The sequence below is a fragment of the Podarcis tiliguerta genome (assembly GCF_965153285.1).
Source record: "Podarcis tiliguerta genome assembly, chromosome: 4".
In the NCBI taxonomy this organism is placed as follows: Eukaryota; Metazoa; Chordata; class Lepidosauria; order Squamata; family Lacertidae; genus Podarcis; species Podarcis tiliguerta.
The window spans coordinates 4,423,593-4,444,879 of record NC_139537.1 but is presented as its reverse complement, the minus strand read 5'-3'; the positions used below and the strand labels follow the sequence as shown (position 1 = coordinate 4,444,879).

At 48.1% G+C, this 21,287-nt stretch overlaps 2 protein-coding genes across 20 annotated transcripts in view; one reads left to right on the top strand and one right to left on the bottom strand.

The window, feature by feature from the left end:
* ARAP1 (ArfGAP with RhoGAP domain, ankyrin repeat and PH domain 1) overlaps positions 1-1,176 on the top strand; it is a 156,110-nt gene extending 154,934 nt beyond the window's left edge. For all 19 annotated transcript variants that reach the window (XR_014510164.1, XR_014510165.1, XM_083436072.1 and 16 more), the window contains one exon: positions 23-1,176. The gene's annotated coding sequence lies outside the window, so the exon portion shown is untranslated. The remainder of the gene's footprint in view (positions 1-22) is intronic.
* LOC310676834 (tigger transposable element-derived protein 1-like) overlaps positions 1-21,287 on the bottom strand; it is a gene marked incomplete at its 3' end in the record, with an annotated part of 1,439,559 nt that overhangs the window by 1,375,682 nt on the left and 42,590 nt on the right. The window lies entirely within an intron of this gene.

The following is a 21,287-nucleotide window of genomic DNA, read 5'->3' as shown; positions in this document are numbered from 1 at the left end:
TCGTCTCTCTTTCCTCCTGCAGGATGGTTGGCCAAAGTCCAAGGAGGCGAAGGAGCCGTCCAGAAACAAAGAGCCCTTGGCTGGTCCAGCAGGGAAGGGAGGGGGGGGATGTTCAGGAACAAAGCCTGCCCTTTAGGGACTCCCCATCTCCCTGCGAGGCCGAGCCGAGGACTCCCAAAAGGAAGGAGGGAGCTTTCTTCAAGGACAGCCCTGGAGACAGTCCTCAGGAGGCTGGGACATTGATAAGCCGACTGGAGAAGGAGCCCCGGGAACCCAAGACAAACCCCAGGAGGACATTGCATCTCTGATCAACATGTGCCAAATTCGCTACCGAACCGGCATCGCTCCTGCCCCCCCGTCCTGTCCTGGTGGCTTTAGCCACAGGTGTCCCTCGCCCGCGGCATCTTCCTTCTTTTGGATTGTTCAGGAACCGTGAGATGCCTCCACTGGCCGCAGCGTGGATTTTGAACCCTTTCTGGAGGTGCTCCAGGGCTTTGCCAACCCAGTTTTGTTCTCACTGAGAAACAGTGGGGCAGAAAGGACTGTGACCATTTTGGATCCGGCCGAGGGCTTCCTGGCAGTATCACACAGGGAAATCCTGCCGGATCGGGCCAGTGACTTGTCTAGTCCTGCATCCTGTTCTTGCAAGGACCAAGCAGATGCCTCTTGCGGGGCGAAGCCGCCAGCAGGATTCGAACACAGAGCGCACTTGCTTTGCAGGGACTGGTATTCAGAAGCATCTCTGCTTCCTGCGCTCACTTCAGAGAGTTGGCAGGAGAGAGATGCTGTTGTCCGCCTCTCTCCGCGTGGCTTTTTGCCAACCCCTTTGCCTTGACCTGGTGGGTTGCGGGTGCTGAGAACTTTTGCCTGTCTCCCTCGGCAAGACCGGGTGCTCCTGTTTGGTACCCGGGTGGACGGAGGAGGGCCAAAGGAGCCTCGCCAGAGCCGCCAAGCAGCAGCGCTGGGTGCAGAGAGATGTCAGGGCTGGGTGCTTCTCGCCCGCCTCTGTTTGGACAGGGAGGAGGCCAGCGAGGCTTAAGGCCCGGGAAAAACCCCCTGCCTTCTTCGTCTGATGCTGGGAAGCTGTGGGAAAAGCGGGCAGGCAGAATCTTTCCTTAAGAGCAACACCTCTTCTTGTCGTCTTTTTTTGTAATGTTAATAAATACCCTCGGAGAATCCCGTGTCATGGTGTCTCTGACATTTTATTTAGTCGCATCCACTGCTATGCAGGGATCAGAGTTCTCTAAAGGGCTGTCGCCAGGATACTGACTGAGGATTGTGAAGGGGAGGAGGGAGACAGATTTCTTACCTCTTCTATTTTTAATAATAATAATAATAATAATAATAATTTATACCCTGCCCATCTGGCTGGGTTTCCCCAGCCACTCTGGGCGGCTTCCAGCAGAATATTAAAATACAATAGTCTATTAAACATTAAAAGCTTCCCTAAACAGGGCTGCCTTCATATGTCTTCTAAAAGTCTGGTAGTTGTTGTTCCCTTTGACATCTGGTGGGAGGGCATTCCACAGGGCGGGTGCCACCACCGAGAAGGCCCGTTGTTATGTGGTCTCGGCGGCCACTCCCAGTCACCAGTCTAGCTGCCGCATTCTGGTTTAGTTGTAATTTTCGGGTCACCTTCAAAGATAGCCCCACGTAGAGCACATTTCAGTAGCCCAAGCGAGAGATAACCAGCATGCACCACTCTGGCCAGACAGTCCATGGACAGGTAGGGTCTTATCCTGCGTACCAGATGGAGCTGATAAACAGCTGCCCTGGACACAGAATTAACCTGCGCCTCCATGGACGGCTGTGAGTCCAAAATGACTCCCAGGCTGCGCACCTGGTCCTTTTGGGGCACAGTTACCCCATTCAGGACCAGGGAGTCCTCCCCACCTGCCCGCCTCCTGTCCCCCCAGAACGGTACTTCTGTCTTGTCAGGATTCAGCCTCAGTCTGTTGAATGTGTTTATAACCTACCTTTTTCTGCAAGAGGTTGCTTTCATGACTCTGAACCTCCTTCCAACATTGCAGTTCTGTGATTCCCTGCCTTTGCGGGAGCAAATTCATGGTTTAACCGGTGACCTGTGGCTGAGCAGTGATTTGGGCAGAGCGACCTGTATGCATCCCTTTCTGTGTTCCCACACGCCGTGGGATCATGTTTGCAGTTTCTGGGCTGCCCAAGAGCTGAGATCCTCTCCCAACGTGTTTTCATCCTGGCTTTTTCCTCTTGCACTGAACATTGCAAGAATCCTTTCTTTTTATTATTGTTAGGATTCAAATGCATCCATTAACGCCAGAGCAGCGGCTGCTTCTGCAGCTAATGGAGAAGAGTCTTCCACTGTGTCAGTCCCCAAGGCTCCATTAGTCTCCCTGGGCTATTATGCATCCATTTGCCGGGTGGGGGGGGGGGAGGGGAGGAGGAGATGATGGTGCAGGGATCCCATGTCCCTTTTAAGGGAACAGAAGAGACAGCAGCATTGCAAAGCTGGTAAGAGGGAGGTTTCTCTTTGGAAAGAACTTTGTCATTTATTGCATTTCTATCCTAGCTTGTCTTCCAAGGAGCTCACAGCCAGTGGCGTAGCGTGGGTTGTCAGCACCCGGGGCAAGGCAAGTAATTTGCGCCCCCTAACCTGTGGATTTGCACCCCCTAACCTGTGGATTTGCGCCCCCTAACCCTAACCCCCAGGTGTTGTGCCCGGTGCGGCCGGCCCCCCTGCACCCCCCCACGCTACGCCACTGCTCACAGCAACCCTGTGTGGTAGGATAGGCTGAGAAGCACTGACTGGCCCCCAGGGTCACAGCCAGTGAGCTTCATGCCCAAGTGGAGATCTGCACCCGGGTCTCTCCCAGGTCTCTAACCATTGCACTGCACTGCCTGTCGTGAAATAACACAGAACAGGGACTTGGCCTTTGCTATTTGTTCTGGATTCTGGGGCCCAGCCCAGGATGCAGGAACCAGAATCTGGATAGTGTCTCTGAACATGTGCAAAGGGCATTTCCCTCCCTCCAGTTAAATAACTGCTGGCAGTGGCTCTTTGCAGGAGAGGTTTGCCTGCTTTTTGTTTTTTAAGCATCAGAATACTCATGGGGAAAACCAGAACTATTGCTCATCCCCACCTAAACGGGAAGGGAGGGGGCATTGTCCAGCGCAAATCAAAATAATGCAATGAAATCAGACCCTGTCCTGTGTTGCAATTAGTCTATGTTTCATTTTCATTTCATTAAAAAAATCCTTTACAGTTCAGTGTTGTTTTTATTTTGAATTCTGTGGGGCCTTAATCTGGCTTTGGGGGCAGCAGTGCCTCTCAATAGCAGCTTCCGGAAGCTGCAAGAGGAGCGAATAGTAGAATCATGGAATTGTAGAGTTGGAAGGGACACTGAGGGTCATCTAGTCCAACCCCCTACAGTGCAGGAATCTTTTGCCCAACGTGAGACTGGAATCCACAACCTTGAGATTAAGAGTCTCCTGCTCTTACCAGCTGAGATATTAATGGTGCTATTGAACTCAAGTCCAGCTTTTTATTTTTATTATTGCATTTCTACCTGACTCCCCCCCCGCCCTGCAGGAGTTCAAGGTGCCCCACACGGTTCTCCCTCTTGCCATTTGATCCCTGCAACAGCCCTGCGAGGTAGGCTGGCATGAGAGACTGGTTTCATATTGCTTTTATTTCGAATCACACATATCATCTTTTCAGTGCTTGGGGCCTTTCAAGGACTTAATCCAGCCCAGGAGGGTGGCAGTGCTGAATCTGAGGATCACGTCCCTTGACATGCTTTGGCTGTGCTTTCTGCGTTGCAGGGGGGTCAGACTAGATGACTCTTGGGTAGGGTTACCAGACGTCCCCAGTTCCCGGGGACAGTCCCTGGCTTTGCAAATCTGTCCCCGGGAAACGTGGCAGCGGCAGCCTCAGAGCAGCCTGGTAGCGCACTTGGCTCTGGCAGGCTTCAGGAGCTGCTTGCTGCCGCCGCCACTGCCAAAGGGGACCTGGGGACATCCGGAGGTTTAGATCTCTTGCCCCCTTCCCCCTTTGTTTTGACTGATCTGGGGAAGCTCAGGAGTTTCGGGTGGAAGGCGCGCCATTGCCCAGGAGGGGCAGTGGGTGCACAGTTTCTCTGCCAGGCAAGGTGCAAAGCCCATCTTTTGCACCCTGTGAAACATAAATGCACAGTTTTTTTAAAAAACTGGGCAATGGCCGGTCAGCCGCAACTCCCGAGCCTCCCCCGAATCTGTCAAAACAATGGGAGAAGGGGGCAGGAGACCAGGGAAGGCTTGGGAGTCACGGGTGAGCGGCACGCTGTTGCCCAGGTTTTTAAAAACTGCGCATTTATGTTTTACAGGATGCAAAAGAAGGGCTTTGCACCTTTATACAACATGCATGTGTGCTTGGGCCCAGGGTCTTTTGCCTCACCATCCCTGCTCCTGACTCCCTGTTGCTTGCAGGGCTTTGCACCTGGCTTGAGAGTAGTACATGTGAAAAGGATCTAGGAGTCTTGGTTGACCACAAACTTGACATGAGCCAACAGTGCGACGCGGCAGCTAAAAAAGCCAATGCAATTCTGGGCTGCATCAATAGGAGTATAGCATCTAGATCAAGGGAAGTAATAGTGCCACTGTATTCTGCTCTGGTCAGACCTCACCTGGAGTACTGTGTCCAGTTCTGGGCACCACAGTTCAAGAAGGACACTGACAAACTGGAATGTGTCCAGAGGAGGGCAACCACAGAGCCAACCAAAATGGTCAAAGGCCTGGAAACGATGCCTTATGAGGAACGGCTAAGGGAGCTGGGCATGTTTAGCCTAGAGAAGAGGAGGTTAAGGGGTGATATGATAGCCATGTTCAAATATATAAAAGGACGTCACATAGAGGAGGGAGAAAGGTTGTTTTCTGCTGCTCCAGAGAAGCGGACACGGAGCAATGGATCCAAACTACAAGAAAGAAGATTCCACCTAAACATTAGGAAGAACTTCCTGACAGTAAGAGCTGTTCGACAGTGGAATTTGCTGCCAAGGAGTGTGGTGGAGTCTCCTTCCTTGGAGGTCTTTAAGCAGAGGCTTGACAACCATATGTCAGGAGTGCTCTGATGGTGTTTCCTTCCTTGATGGCCCTTGTGGTCTCTTCCAACTCTATGATTCTATGCTACTCAGCTTCAAAAAAACACCCCAGATTCATTGGAAAAAACCTGGTAACCATACTCTTGGGACCCCCTTCCAACTCCATCATTCCATGACATGCCCGGATCTCTCGCTGCCTTTTCATTTCGGAAAAGAAAGCCTGGAGCCATGCTGACATCTACTGGGTTCAAGTGGGCAGGGAGAGAGGCGCGCTCTGCAGAGTGAGAACGGGAGGCGGTGGAGGAAGAAGGAGGAGGAGAGCGTTCGCATCACAATGGCCATCCTCGCAGGGGGAGCGTTTGCGCCCGCGAGACGGAAGGAGCAGGTGCAGAGAGGTTGCAGGCAATGAATGGACAAGAGGCGGAAGCGAGCCGGCTCCGTCTTGGGCTGGGAGTGCTGATCATTGTTCGAGATAATCAACGTGGGAAGCCTTGGCAACCTTGAGATGGAGAGGCGTGCCGGTACAAAAGAGCGAGAGGAATCTGCGCTCCGCTTCGAAGGCTCTTGAGGCGTCTCTGCGCAAGCGAGACCCGCTTTCGAAGGCTGGGGAACGAGTGCCAGGCAGGCTGTCCGTCGAGTGGGCGACAAATTAAGTTTCCCTGCGACTTGTTCTGACTTGGAGCATTTTCCTCCTTGAAGCAGAGCACGGGGGAGGCCACGCAGAGAAGGGATGGCGCTCAATGCGACTGCAAACTCTGAGCTTGCGAGGGGGAAAGGGCTAGGGCAAGGAGGGCTAGCAGTGGATCCAGGGCCGGATCCAAGCTCCTGAAGGTAATGCGAAGCCCACAAGCTGTACTCTCCTCTCCTGTAGTTCCCCAAAAAACATGTGGGGCCACAGCATGGCCATAGGATCCATTCAGTGCCAGATTACTAAGCCAAACAATTTAAAGGGGAAAAAAACCTGGAGGTACATTTCTAAAATATAAGATAAAAAACAAATAAAATAAAACCTACACACAGCAATAGTGTTTTGTGTTGTGTAGGCTCCTATGGTGTAAGTCATGGGTAGGCAAACTAAGGCCTGGGGGCTGGATATGGCCCAATTGCCTTCTCAATCCAGCCCACGGGCGGTCCAGGAATCAGCGTGTTTTTGCATGAGTAGAATGTGTGCTTTTATTTAAAATGCATCTCTGGGTTATTTGTGGGGCATAGGAATTCGTTCACTCCCCCCAAAAAATATAGTCCGGCCCCCCACAAGGTCTGAGGGACAGTGGACCGGCTCCCTGCTGAAAAAGTTTGCTGACCTCTTATATAAGTAATGGGCCCCGTCTGCTAGCCTGCTCCCTAAATGATCACTGGTTTGCTCATTTCTATATATAGGGTGCCTACATTTTAAGTTAGAGCTTAATAATTATTTCAGTATTAATATACTTCTTAATTGTATTTCAGTTCAACAATTACTTTGATAAAATACATATTGTGTTATGTGCAAATGGCTTTAGATACCTAGTAGGTCCATAAATTACCATCTAGCATATATTCCACAATAAAAAAAAAACAGTGACCATTTGTTGTTGACAAAGGGCAGCTGGACATACAGTGGACACTCGGGTTCCGAATGTGATCCATGCAGGATGCATGTTCGCAACCCACAGCTGCACGTCTGTGCGCGCATGGGTTGTGATTCGACACTTCTGCACATGCGCAAAGCACGATTTAGTGCTTCTGCACATGCGTGACCACCGAAACCCGAAAGTAACCCGTTCCAGTACTTCCAGGTTTCCGCGGTCCATAACCCCAAAAAATGCAACCTGGAGGTATGACTGTATAATTGAAACTAAAAGTCAAAAAGGTAAAAGGTCAAGGACCCCTGGATGGTTAAGTCCAGTCAAAGGTGACTATGGGGTTGCGGTGCTCATCTCGCTTTCAGGCCAAGGGAGCTGGCATTTGTCCACAGACAGCTTTCCGGGTCATGTGGCCAGCAGGACTAAACTGATTCTGGCGCAACGGGACACCATGATGGAAACCAGAGTGCATGGAAACACCATTTACCAGTACCTTCCTGCCGCAGTGGTGCCTATTTATCTACTTGCACTTTGTGCTTTCGAACTGCTAGGTTGGCAGGAGCTGGGACAGAGCAACGGGAGCTCACCCCATTGCGGGGATTCGAACTGCCGACCTTCTGACCGGCAAGCCCTAGGCTCTGTGGTTTAGCCCAAAACTATACTGAACTGTAAAATATTTTTTTTAATGAAATGAAAGGAAACATAGACTAATTGCAACACAGGCCAGGCCAGTGGTTTATACCGCAGCGTCACCCGCGTCCCTGAAACTAAAAGTAATAATACCTTTAATGGGTAACAGAAAGGGATGGTTTTGGAGTAATTTAAGAACTTCCTGAGACCTTCTATCCGACCTCAGTCACTGAGACCATGCCAAAGAGCACCAGAGATCAGGTGTTCAGTATTGCTGGTCCCAGACTGTGGAATACTCTTCCAGCAGAGATGAGACAGACACCCTGGCTTTTGACTTCCAGACGTCCAGATGATTTCTTTGTTAATTATGTGTCTCTTTTTTTTAGAACACTGATTTGGGTTTTAACATCGCAAAATGCCCTGATATGGCAGTAGAGAAATCCTCGCATGAATCATGGAGCGATATTTTCCTGCAATTTTTCTTGGGTTATTGCTGCAAATGTTCCTTCCGATGCAAACTGGGGGCACTGCTGGAATAGAGACACACGATGGTTTTGCACCCCGCAGGGCTTCACTTGCAGGATCAACGTGACGTCAGGGAAGAAATCTTCAATGCGCCACAACTAAGGATCCTGTGCGGAAATTCATTTTTCTGCTTGGACTTCCTTCATAGAATCATAGAATCATAGAATCATAGAGTTGGAAGAGACCACAAGGGCCATTGAGTCCAACCCCCTGCCAAGCAGGAAACACCATCAGAGCACTCCTGGCATATGGTTGTCAAGCCTCTGCTTAAAGACCTCCAAAGAAGGAGACTCCACCACACTCCTTGGCAGCAAATTCCACTGTCAAACAGCTCTTACGGTCAGGAAGTTCTTCCTAATGTTTAGGTGGAATCTTCTTTCTTGTAGTTTGGATCCATTGCTCCGTGTCCGCTTCTCTGGAGCAGCAGAAAACAACCTTTCCCCCTCCCCTATGTGACATCCTTTTATATATTTGAACATGGCTATCATATCACCCCTTAACCTCCTCTTCTCCAGGCTAAACATGCCCAGCTCCCTTAGCCGTTCCTCATAAGGCATCGTTTCCAGGCCTTTGACCATTTTGGTTGCCCTCCTCTGGACGCGTTCCAGTTTGTCAGTGTCCTTCTTGAACTGTGGTGCCCAGAACTGGACACAGTACTCCAGGTGAGGTCTGACCAGAGCAGAATACAGTGGCACTATTACTTCCCTTGATCTAGATGCTATACTCCTATTGATGCAGCCCAGAATTGCATTGGCTTTTTTAGCTGCCATGTCAAGTTTGTGGTCAACCAAGACTCCTAGATCCTTTTCTCAATTTTTCAAGTGAGCATGGGATTTGGCTCACTTGCGTGAATCACCAGAATCTTCCTTTGCGAGGCGCCGGCTCACAGCCCACGCTGCGCAATGTCACATCACGAGGACATTTTATTTATTGTTTCCTAACATTTATGCACTGCTTGTTTGCAAAACCAAACCAAGCCCCAAAGTGGTTTGCAAGAAAGATAATACAGTAAAATTGCCCATAAGAAAGATTACCAGTGATAACTTACAGACTTTCGAAAAACTAAAATGACAACAGAACTAAAAGCAGATTAAAACGCACATCAACCTCCTGAACATCTGGGTAGGCTTGTCTACACAAAAAAACCTGTTTTTAGCAGGTGTGTGAGTGGGGGGAAAGAACGGCGAAGGCATCTGCCTGATGTCAATTGGCAGGGAGTTACAAAGTTCTGAGTTATTACAAAGGTGGAAGGGGTCTTATGTGCATCTCTGAGAGTGCCAGTTCTGTGGATCAAAGTGGTCGAGTTTGTGTATACAGTGGTACCTCAGGTTAAGTGCTTAATTCGTTCCGGAGGTCCGTTCTTAACCTGAAACTGTTCTTAACCTGAAGCACCACTTTAGCTAATGGGGCCTCCTGCTGCCGCCGCACCACCAGAGCACGATTTCTGTTCTTATCCTGAAGCAAAGTTCTTAACCTGAAGCACTATTTCTGGGTTAGCGGAGTCTGTAACCTGAAGCGTCTGTAACCTGAAGTGTATGTTAAGAGAGTCTGTGTACTGGTCCAGTAAGTGCTTCCGCTGCGCCACCAGCAACAGCTTTCTTTGCAGAGCATTAATTAAGTCCAGTGCAGAGATTCTTGTTGCAGTACAAGTTTCAAAGTCTCAGCAGCAAAAAAAACGACACAGGGAAGCCTGTCTTTCCAAAGACAGGTTTATTGCAGAAAGATAACAGAAACACCTCCGGAGCTTTCAGACATTTTGCTTCACGCCCAGCCCCCCCCCCCCAAACAAGCAGAGAAAACAAACACTCTTTATATACTGAGCAACTTAACAACTTAACGAGCTTGACTACTTAAAGTCACATGACATTGCTAATTTGCCAGCGTCTTAGGTGTAACCCAAGGTACCACTGTATGGAATAAGGAGATGTCACAGGTAAACTGTTCCCAGGTTGTTTTAAGAAGTGCTAGTGATTTGTGAATGAGACAGAATAGCAGGACTGGGTAGAGCCAGATTCTGAGCTATTAACTCTGCTATAAGCTGTAAACAAGGTAAAGGTAAAGGGACCCCTGACCATTAGGTCCAGTCGTGACTGACTCTGGGGTTGTGGCGCTCATCTCGCTTTACTGGCCGAGGGAGCCGGCGTACAGCTTCCAGGTCATGTGACCAGCATGACTAAGCTGCTTCTGGCGAACCAGAGCAGCGCACGGAAATGCCGTTTACCTTCCCGCCGGAGTGGTACCTATTTATCTACTTGCACTTTGACGTGCTTTCGAACTGCTGGGTTGGCAGGAGTAGGGATCAAGCTGCGGGAGCTCACACCGTCATTGCGGGGATTCGAACCGCCGACCTTCTGATCGGCAAGTCCTAGGCTCTGTGGTTTAACCCACAGCGCCACCCACGTCCCTGTAAACGGGATGTATGTGTGTGTGTTTGTGTGTGTGTGTGTATGAACTAACCAATGTTATTCTTTTTAATGGTGGTGCTACATCTGGTGTGCAAGCGCATTATTTATTTCAGGCCCTGTTCTTCTTATTCATAGACCTGCTTCCTATCACAAATTGCACGGGGAATATTGCTTTGCAAAAAGGAAGGAGGCAATCAATTAGACGCTCCCCTGCTTTCCGACAAATGCAAAAAGAAAGGGGGGAAGAGAAACCCGGCGAGGATTAAGTTGAAGAGCACAACCAAGGGAAGAAAATTGAAATAAGGACAAAGGGGGAAATTATTCTAGGTTCCTGGGGAAATGAAGCCTGCTGTTATTTCGGTGATGCATATGTTTGCATAGAGAGCAGCCCTCCTTGCTTGCTCCCGCACAGAGATGTTTGTGAGCTGGCCTGGCCCTTTCCAAAGGGAGCTTGAAGTAGCCAGGCAGAGGGCCTTCCCGGTAGTGGCGCCCGCCCTGTGGAACTCCCTCCCACCAGATGTCAAGGAAATAAACAGCTGTCTGACTTTTAGAAGACATCTGAAGGCAGCCCTGTTTAGGGAAGTTTTTAATGTTTGACGTTTTATTGTGTTTTTCATATTCTGTTGGGAGCTGCCCAGAGTGGCTGGGGAAACCCAGCCAGATGGGCAGGGTATAAGTAATAAATTATTATTATCATTATTATTACTACTACTATTACGCCCACCCCAAGGGCAGGAAGCTGGCAAAACTCCCAGTTCATCTTGGACATAAGTGCCAGTCCCAACTTGAAACTTTGGATGGGATGACCTGTATTTGTTCCTCCCCAGGAGTTCAAATTATTTTATTTTTGAAGACACAAGATCTACCCACCAGGGAAGAATGGCAGATGAAGCTGATGGACTACATGGAATTGGCGGAAATGACTGGCAGAATCCGAGACCAGGGAGAAGAGTTGGTGGAAGAAGACTGGGAAAAATTCAGAGTATATTTACAGAAATACTGCAAAATTAATGAATGTTAGTAGAATGCTGGAATGAAGTTATATATTTTTAGCAGAAATGTTATAAAGAATTAAGCAAAAACTGATTGTTAATGGGCCAAAGTGGAAAATATAAAGTTAGATTGTGTTAAGATAAAGTATAGAACAAAAATTGAGAAAGATGGAAAGGATTTGCTGAAATAGCTGATTGAACTAGAATACAAAAAAGGGAGGTGTGAGGAGGTCGATGAAACAAGTAAATGAAAGATAAAGATATGGAAATATTGGATGTGTTTTTAAATGTTTTTGTTTTTCTTGTTGTTTTGATGTAATGATTTTTTTGTTTTTATTTTTGATGTATTGTTTGTTAATTTTTTTATTGTTCTTTTTTCTTTCCTTTTTTCTTCTTCTGTAACTATTAAACTTCTAATAAATATTATTTAAAAAAACAAAACAAAACAAAACAAATTATTTTATTTTTGTGATATACAAAGTCTAAAAACCTCCCAAGAACCTTTTCTGCATCCTCCCAGCAGCTGGCGCATCACCTCCCCCCTTGGTGTTTTGGGTGTAGATGACCTGGGCTCTGTGATTGGACACCAGTTTGAATAGGCCCTTGCTGAGAAGCCAAGGAACCTCGAATCTTCAGCCTCTCAGAGACCACAGCAAGTGTGATGAGTTTGTCATTTGGCACCTCCTTGCACAGCTTGTCGTAAGTAGCTTTGTCAAACAGAACAAGGTTGTTCACCTTTTCTCTTACTTTCCCTTCTTCTTCTTGGCTTTTCCACCAGACTTGTTGATGGGCCCCTTGTCCTTCTTGGCTGACTTGTCCGCATCCTTCTTCTTCTTCATCTTGGACATAAGTGCCAGGTCCCAACTTGAAACTTATGATGGGATGACCTGTATGACAGGGAAGAGCGATTTCACAGAATCACATAATTGTGGAGTTGGAAGGAAACCCAATGGCCATCTAGACCAACCCTCTGAAATCCAGGACTCACAGCTAAAGCATCCCTGATAGAGGGCCTACAAAGGAGAGTCCACCACCTTTCCAGGGAAGATATCATAGCCACCTTCCAGTATCTCAAGGGCTGTCCCCTGGGAGAGGAAACCAGCTTGTAGTCTCCTGCTCTGGAGGGTAGGACCCGAACCCATGGCTTCAAGTAGCACTCTCTTCTCCCTTGGTCAGATGACACCTGTGACTAGTTCTGGGCATCACAATCTGAGAAGGATGTTGACAAGCGGGAACATGGGCAGAGGAGATGATCAAGGGTCTGGAAACCAAGCCTTATGAGGAACGGTTGAGGGAGCTGAATATGTTTAGCCTGGGGAAAAGGAGACCGAGAAGAGATTGATAGCAATATTTCAATATCTCAAGTATCACGTGGAAGATGGAGCAAGCTTGTTTTCTCCTGCTCCAGAGGGTAGGACTCGAACCCATGGCTCCAAGTCACATGAAAGGAGATTCCGACTAAACAACAGGAAGAACTTTCTGACAGTGAGAGCTGTTCAAAAATGGAATAATGGTCTTGCTTGCTTGACTGTAGACTCTCCATCCTTGGATGTTTTTAAGCAGAGCTTGGATGGCCCATCTGTCATGGATGCTTGAGCTGAGATTCCTGCATTGCAGGGGGTTGGACTAGATGACCCTTGGGGTCCCTTCCTACAATTCTGCATTTCTATGCATTTCTCCAGCGGGTGGACTACGCAGAATTAGATAAAATGACAGGAAGGATTTGAAACCTGCGGGATCAGAGATTCACAGAAGACTGGAAGAAATATACAAACTATTTGAAGAGCAACTGTAATCAACAAATTACGCTAGTAAGACTACAAGAAGTTTCGTGAGGAGAAATATATGAAACATTGCGAAATAGGAAAAGAAGAGAGATACAGTGGTACCTCGGGTTAAGTACTTAATTCGTTCCGGAGGTCCGTTCTTAACCTGAAACTGTTCTTAACCTGAAGCACCACTTTAGCTAATGGGGCCTCCCGCTGCCGCCGCGCCGCCAGAGCACGATTTCTGTTCTCATCCTGAAGCAAAGTTCTTAACCTGAAGCACTATTTCTGGGTTAGCGGAGTCTGTAACCTGAAGCGTATGTAACCTGAAGCGGATGTAACCCGAGGTACTGCTGTATTAGTTATGAGATTTAAATGTAATAATGAAATGGATACTAAGTGATTAGATTGGAAAATTTTCAGATGTGATTGATGGAAGTCAAAAAAAATCGTATAAGATGTAAAATAATGTTTAATTATTGTTGAAAATGATATGGTAAAACAAATAAAAATTTATATTTATAAAGGAAAAGCCCAGCGGGGCTGCCTCCCTCCCGCAGTTGCAGAGCAATGACTCATTCCTGAGACCTTCCTTCTCCAAAGCTGCTCTTGCAATGTGCCAGCCGAGCTCCATTGAAGCCAAGCTGTCTTTGGAGAGCTCTTGAGAGCATTTAGAGGCCCCTCGAAGCCCTGGAGAGGGAGGCGCAAGTGGGAGAAGAAGACTCAGTGGAAAGCGAGGCCTCTTGGCTCGCGAAACGCAGGCACCTGCCTTCGACTGAGGCAGGAAGCGGGGAGCAGGTGGAGTGGCCAAGGAGGGTGACTCACGGGGCTCCAGAAGGCAGGAAGAATGTCAGAGCGCGCGCATCTCGCTTCTGCGCTCTCTCCAGAGCACCGGGATCTTTTGTCGCCTGCGAAAGCGGGAGATCTTAATCGGGCGACTTGTCATTCAGAAAGCTGCTTTGCCGGAGAATAAAAGAAGCCAAGATATGGACACTGAGGGAGCTGCGGAAAGAAAGGGATGTCGTTGCACAGAGAGGTGGGCGCCCTCAGATGGGCGCTCAGGTGGATGTGAACCGGAGGAGGAGATAAGGGCTTCCTTTCACCGGAGCGCTCTTCTTCGCAAGGAGAGATTTCCACACGCAGGGAACAGGGCTGCATCAATAGGAGTATAGCATCTAGATCAAGGGAAGTAATAGTGCCACTGTATTCTGCTCTGGTCAGACCTCACCTGGAGTACTGCGTCCAGTTCTGGGCACCACAGATCAAGAAGGACACTGACAAACTGGAAGGTGTCCAGAGGAGGGCAACCAAAATGGTCAAAGGCCTGGAAAAGATGCCTTATGAGGAACGGCTAAGGAAGCTGGGCATGTTTAGCCTGGAGAAGAGGAGGTTAAGGGGTGATATGATAGCCATGTTCAAATATATAAAAGGATGTCACATAGAGGAGGGAGAAAGGTTGTTTTCTGCTGCTCCAGAGAAGCGGACATGGAGCAATGGATCCAAACTACAAGAAAGAAGATTCCACCTAAACATTAGGAAGAACTTCCTGACAGTAAGAGCTGTTTGACAGTGGAATTTGCTGCCAAGGAGTGTGGTGGAGTCTCCTTCTTTGGAGGTCTTTAAGCAGAGGCTTGACAACCATATGTCAGGAGTGCTCTGATGGTGTTTCCTGCTTGGCAGGGGGTTGGACTCGATGGCCCTTGTGGTCTCTTCCAACTCTATGATTCTATGATTCTATGTGGGGAAGATGAGGCCTGGCGGAGGAAAACAGTGAGTTTCCGAGCCGACGGCCATCACCTTTCGTTCTGGCGTTGAAGTCCCCTGCGTTGTTTGTGAGCTGAATGGAAGAGTTGTTTCGGGTGCCAGGGTGTGAGAATCGTGGCATCCCAGCATTGGAAGGGACCTCTGAGAGCCATCTAGTCCAACCCCCTGAAATGCAGGAAAAAATGCTGCAAAGGTCTAGGAGAGCAGGAGGAGTCCTAGAAGTGTGGAGCGACTTCTGGCTCCCGAAAGGGAGAACCGGCTGGCCATCCTGGGAGATCAATTTTCCTGGCTGACAGGGGTCATCTTGGTCATCCTGCCAATATCCTTCTTAAACTGGGGTGCCCAAAAGGAGGAGAATTCTCAAGATCCCCTTTCTCCAAACGAGGCATCATTTTTCTAATCCATGTTTAAACTTGGGAACTCCCTGCCACAGCAGGCATTGATGGCCACCAACCTAGATGGCTTTTGAAGAGGATTAGACAAAGAGAGGTCTATCAAAGGCTACTAGCCAGGAGGCAGCAATAAATACTACTACTACTACTAATATATTATTTATACCCTGCCCATCTGGCTGAGCTTCCCCAGCCACTCTGGGCAGCTTCCAACAAAATATTAAAATACAGTAATGCATCAAACATTAAAAGCTTCCCTAAACAGGGCTGCCTTCAGATGTCTTCTAAAAGTCTGGTAGTTGTTCTCTTTGACATCTGGTGGGAGGGCGTTCCACAGGACGGGTGCCACCACCGAGAAGGCCCTCTGCCTGGTTCCCTGTAACTTGGCTTCTCACAGCAAAGGAACTGCCAGAAGGCCCTCAGAGCTGGACCTCAGTCCGGGCAGAACGATGGGGGTGGAGACGCTCCTTCAGATATACTGGACCGAGGCTGTTTAGGGCTTTCAAGGTCGGCACCAACACTTTGAATTGTGCTTGGAAACGTACTGGGAGCCAATGCAGATCTCTCAGGACCGGTGTTATGTGGTCCCGGCGCCCACTCCCAGTCACCAGTCTAGCTGCAGCATCCTGGATTAGTTGCAGTTTCCGGGTCACCTTTAAAGGTAGCCCCACGTAGAGCGCGTTGCAGTAGTTCAAGCGGGAGATAACCAGAGCATGCACCACTCTGGGGAGACAGTCTGCGGGCAGGAAGGGTCTCATCCTGCGTACCAGATGGAGCTGGGAGACAGCTGCCCTGGACACAGAATTGACCTGCACCTCCATGGACGGCTGCGAGTCCAAAATGCATCTGAATGCCAGCTGTTGGAAACTACAGGACAGGAGAGGGGTCTTGTGTTCTAATCCTGCCGGTGGATTTCCTTTTGGGGCATCTGTTTGGCCACCGTGAGAACTGGTCTACATGGCCCATTGGCCTGATCCTGCAGGCTCTTCTTATGTTTCAAACCATTTTAAAAATATCTCTGCCTTTGGCCCCCGGGCTGGAGTCCCTCTCCCTCCCTGCCGTAACAATTGAGTTAGTTTTGCGGCTTGAAAATATTTCCCTTGCTTCTTCCCGAGCAGAGAAGCTGTGACAGCCGTGATAACGTGCGATCAAATTATTACTTAAGAAGCCTGGAATGTGGGTGACGAAGAAACTGTGTTTCTTTTCACAGAAGTTCTAATTGTTAACAAATATTGAATTAACTTCTTAAGTGACAGCTCATACAATGCCGTTCCAAAATACTAAATTTAGATGAGGTGAACAAACAGCCAATGGTATGAGTTATTAAATCTCCTTAAGTCTCTTAGCTACCTGGTTCTCTGAGGCTGACGTCATCCCATGCCCCAGTTTGGGCTTTTTCTGCCAGAAAGTTCTTCCTGGTGTCCGAGTTGGAATCTCCTTTCATGTAACACGAAGCCATGGGTTCGAGGCCTACCTTCCAGAGCTGGAGAAAACAAGCATGCTCCCTCCTCTGTGTAACAAAACATTTAAAGCTGGCTATCAAATCTCCTCTTTTCCAGGTGAAACATTCCCAGCTCCTTCAACTGTTCCACCTAAGGTTTCCAATTCCCTGATCATCTTGGTTGCCCTCTGTTGCACTTTCAGGTTTGTCAATATCTTTCTCAAATTGTGGTGCCCTGAGCATCTGGTTGGCCCATAGGTGTCAATGTTTCCCTTTTTTAAAGGGAAATTCCCTTATTCCGAATAGGATTCCTCGCAAGAAAAGGGAAAAGTTGACAGCTATGGGTTGGCCTGCAGAAGGTCCCAGCTTCCATCTTGGGTAAGGCTGAGAAGACTCCCTGTCTGAAGCCTACAGAGATGCTGATGTTGATGATTCTGAGCTGGATGGACCAATGGTCTGACTCAGTATTCTTCCTAAGACTGGGGATACCCTGGCTATTGTAGTCTCTGTGTTGGTACCCTTGGGGCTAGACTCCTGCAATGCGCTCTGTGTGGGGCTGCCCTTGAGCTTTATGGTGTTTATGGAAGACAATCTTACTTGGCTACATGAAATACACTCGGAGTCTAGTGTGAATTTCATGCTCTTTATTCAGTTCATAGTAGCAATGAATGAAGCTTTCCCCAAAACGTCTAGCTATATATACATTATTTACACAATGGGCCCCATGTGATTGGCTAATTCCGGGCTGCTCCTGTAGGCCAATCAGGTTGCGGATTCACTTCCTCCAGAAGCCTGATTGGCTGCTCCTGCAGGCCAATCAGGTCACTGATTCACTTCATCCAGGAGCCTGATTGGCTGCTCCTGCAGTCCAATCAGACTGCTGCATTCTGGTTCCTATTGTTCTAGGATTCAGCTCAGTACATAACACCACGAGTGATCGCCAAAGAAGAAGAAGAAGCCTTTGAGCTGGGTGCAGACGCTCCATCTGGCGCAGGGATTCAGAGTCAAGGCTGCAGATTGGACCAGTTAGCAACACAGGACATCATTTAAAACACATCTGCTCTGGCTGCCCATCTGCTGCAGAGTCAGGTTCTTTTGTAAATTTACAAAGCCCTGAAGTACTTCAGTCCACAGCGGCTGAGAGATTGCCTGAAGCATTTTCTCTCTCGCCCGATCACTGAGATCATCTTTGCTTGTCCCCTGAGAGGCTGAGCCTTGCCTGATGTCAACACATAACCAATCCTTGAGCTGTCGGCCCAGTCTTGTGGAATCCGCTTCCAGCAGAGACTCGGCAGCCATCTTCAGTATTAGTTTGTAAACATTTGATTCCTGCCTTGCAGGTGTGATAGGAATTTTGAGGTCAAAGGCCTGGAAACGATGCCTTACGAGGAACGGCTAAGGGAGCTGGGCATGTTTAGCCTGGAGAAGAGGAGGTTAAGGGGTGATATGATAGCCATGTTCAAATATATAAAAGGATGTCACATAGAGGAGGGAGAAAGGTTGTTTTCTGCTGCTCCAGAGAAGCGGACACAGAGCAATGGATCCAAACCACAAGAAAGAATATTCCACCTATACATTAGGAAGAACTTCCTGACAGTAAGAGCTGTTCGACAGTGGAATTTGCTGCCAAGGAGTGTGGTGGAGTCTCCTTCTTTGGAGGTCTTTAAGCAGAGGCTTGACAACCATATGTCAGGAGTGCTCTGATGGTGTTTCCTGCTTGGCAGGGGGTTGGACTCGATGGCCCTTGTGGTCTCTTCCAACTCTATGATTCTATGATATATGTTAAATGTTCACAAGTGTACCAGCCAAGCACGTACATAGATCAGCACAGGAAGACCGACCTGAAAACATTTTTGATTCCCAAACTGACCAAATGTTTTCTTTGCAAGGTCAAAGGAAAATGGAAAAGCCTCCCCATTGTCTTTTCCTTCGCAAATCCTGTCTTAAGGGCTCATTTAAGATATGAATAGGGTGTGAGCCTATGACCTGGCTCAGGAACTAAGCACACACTTAGTTCCTGAGCCAGGTCATAGGCTAAGGAACTAAGTACCATACTTTTATCATTTTTCATTACAAAATTTATCATTACATTACAAAATTTATCATATTTATCATTACAAAAGACTGGCCAGGCTACCCAGGAAATCCAATCAAGTAACCTGCCAGACAGGAGATAAACAATGACAGCAGAAAAACAATATTCAAATTTTCTGTTTTAGACAGCCTTTTCTGTGATGTAGGTGTGATGTATCTGAGGGGTGGTCTTAGGTCACACCCCTTCTGTGATGTATGTATGATGTTTCTGGGGGTGGTCTTGATCTACAGGGTGGCAATTTCAAAAGTCTTTATAAGGCCTTGCGCGCCATTTTTCTGGGTTCCTCCTCCTCCCTCCTGCGTGTGGTGAGTGAGGACCCTGTTGCAACAGATCAATAAAGATCAGGCTTACTAGATGCTTTGCTTCTCAATATTCTCTGGTTGGCCTCTGTTATTCTCTCCTACCAATAGGGAACCTATGTAAGGACTTTATATGGGCTCTTGGATACCCCAAAAGGGAAAAAAGGGCAAATTTTTGTTTACAACACAGGGGGTTGGACTAGATGATCCTTGGGGGTCTCTCCCAACTTTACAGCTCAATGATTCTGTGCCACCAGGCTTATGCAGACAATTAAAGTGAGTGTGGGGAATCTTATACAGTTAGCTGGCATACTTTGATTTTGATGTGCCCGTGTATTTGCGGCACATCTTAGAATCATAGAATCCTAGAGTTGGAAGAGACCACAAGGGCCATCGAGTCCAACCCCCTGCCAAGCAGGAAACACCATCAGAGCACTCCTGACATATGGTTGTCAAGCCTCTGCTTAAAGACATCGCTTGAATGTGAATGAAATGGTGGTCTATCTGTATCTTGATCAATTGAACCAATTAACGCGGAGTTTGCGATGACGGCCAGGAATGGAAAATGGCAGAAGGCTTTGCGCAAAAGGGATTTTGGGGGGACTGCCCGGAACAAAAGAGGCGCGTAATAACAAAACGGTGCCCCTGTTGTTGCAGAGCCTTTGGCCTCTGGAAGAAATTCGATGTCAGTGTTGCAAACACGGCGGGACTAATTCATGGAGGAGAGGGCTATTGATGGCTACTAGCCATGACAGCTATTCTCTCCCCTCCAAACAACCCCACCCACCAGGGTTATGTGGTTGCCCATTGTGCAGAAGCAAACACACCTCAGCTCCTCTTGATGTACCCTGAGCCGTCAAACATTCAACCCAACAGACTTTCTCTTTTTCTCTCCCCATGCCTGCATCTGGCAATGTATTTAACAGATGGCGACATCTTTGACCGGTAGCTGAGAGTTAAAGCTGCGTGCAATCCAATTTGCCAGAAAGCTCAGATAAGTGTGGGCTTTTGTTGAAATTTGAAAAAATAAAATAAAAACTGATCTCCGAGAAGATAAGACGGAACGTACTGACAGTTCTCAGAGCCTTGACCTCAGAAGGAAGAGAGAGGACACAGCTTCACGTAAATGAGATGATTAAATGAATCCCAACTCCGGAGAGACAAGTTTGGTCCTAAGCGCAGGGGGAAGATCTTCTGTCTCACAAAAACAGGTCTGACTTAAGAGTCAAAAGTATCAGAGATGCTTTCAGTTGGCCACGGCAACTCTGCTTCCCTCTTCCTTCATGTGCAGGCACTGGCCGGTAGCAGCGCTCTGTGGAAGATGACCAGGTCTGCAGCTGTGGTTAGAATCATAAAACCTTAAAAGGGACCCCAGGGGTCATCTAGTCCAACCCCCTGCAAGGTAGGAATCTCAGCTTGATAATCAGCTGGGCTTTGTGATTCCTTCAACCCATGTGCCAATTTTATCATTTTGCTTTTCATCTTTTAATTTCCCTCTGTTGTTATAATCATATATATATGATTATAAAATGAAATATTAAAAAAAAACCACCTTTACCGAAAAAGGAAGAAATCGGAGGCGTGTTTCTTTCTTCGCTGTAAATAATTGCCCTCTGCTCCCTGCCCCGGCCTCAGTGTCCCTTTCAATTGCTCCATTTGCAGCCCTGCAGCGCTGGCAGAACGTGCCAGGACAGATTAGCGCTGGGCAGTGACATTGCAGCGGGTGGCCCTCGAAGCTGCAGCTCGTCACCCTCCAAAGCTGGATTTCGACTTCGATTTTCTTGGAGACGTTCCCTCCAGCGTCTCGAGGAGTTCCCCGGCCAACTCATTTGCAGCCTCGCATGAACCCCATCTCTCAAGAGCCGCTGCCTGCCACTTTGGGTTTAACGTACCAGCTGCTCCCGGCTTCTCAGGCGCCGCGGAATTGGGGAAGTGGAGAAATGAGGCGCCTTGTGCCGATTTCCTTGGGGCCTCTCTGGCAGCCGCAGAACTGCTCTGAGACTCATAGAACTGTAGAGTGGGGTCCCCAGAGACCGTCTAGTCCAGCCCCCCGCAATGCAGACAGTCTCTTTTCCTTTATTTTGCCCGGCTAAAGGTAGCAACTCTAATCCAATAACCCCCCGTGACAGTATTGCTTTCCTCGTATATTTTCATTCATTTTCAAGTGTAATATCTAGGGACAGGATAAAATAGAAATGTCCTCAGCAGTGCAGGTATTTGTCATTTTTTAGTCAGTAACATTTACTGCAAAGGTTGAGGGATGCAAAATAGATCCAATGACAATAGAACAAATAACTATCACCCCCCCACCCTTCAGAAGACACCCCCCTCACCGCCGCCGCCAAATAAAATTCTTTTGTTA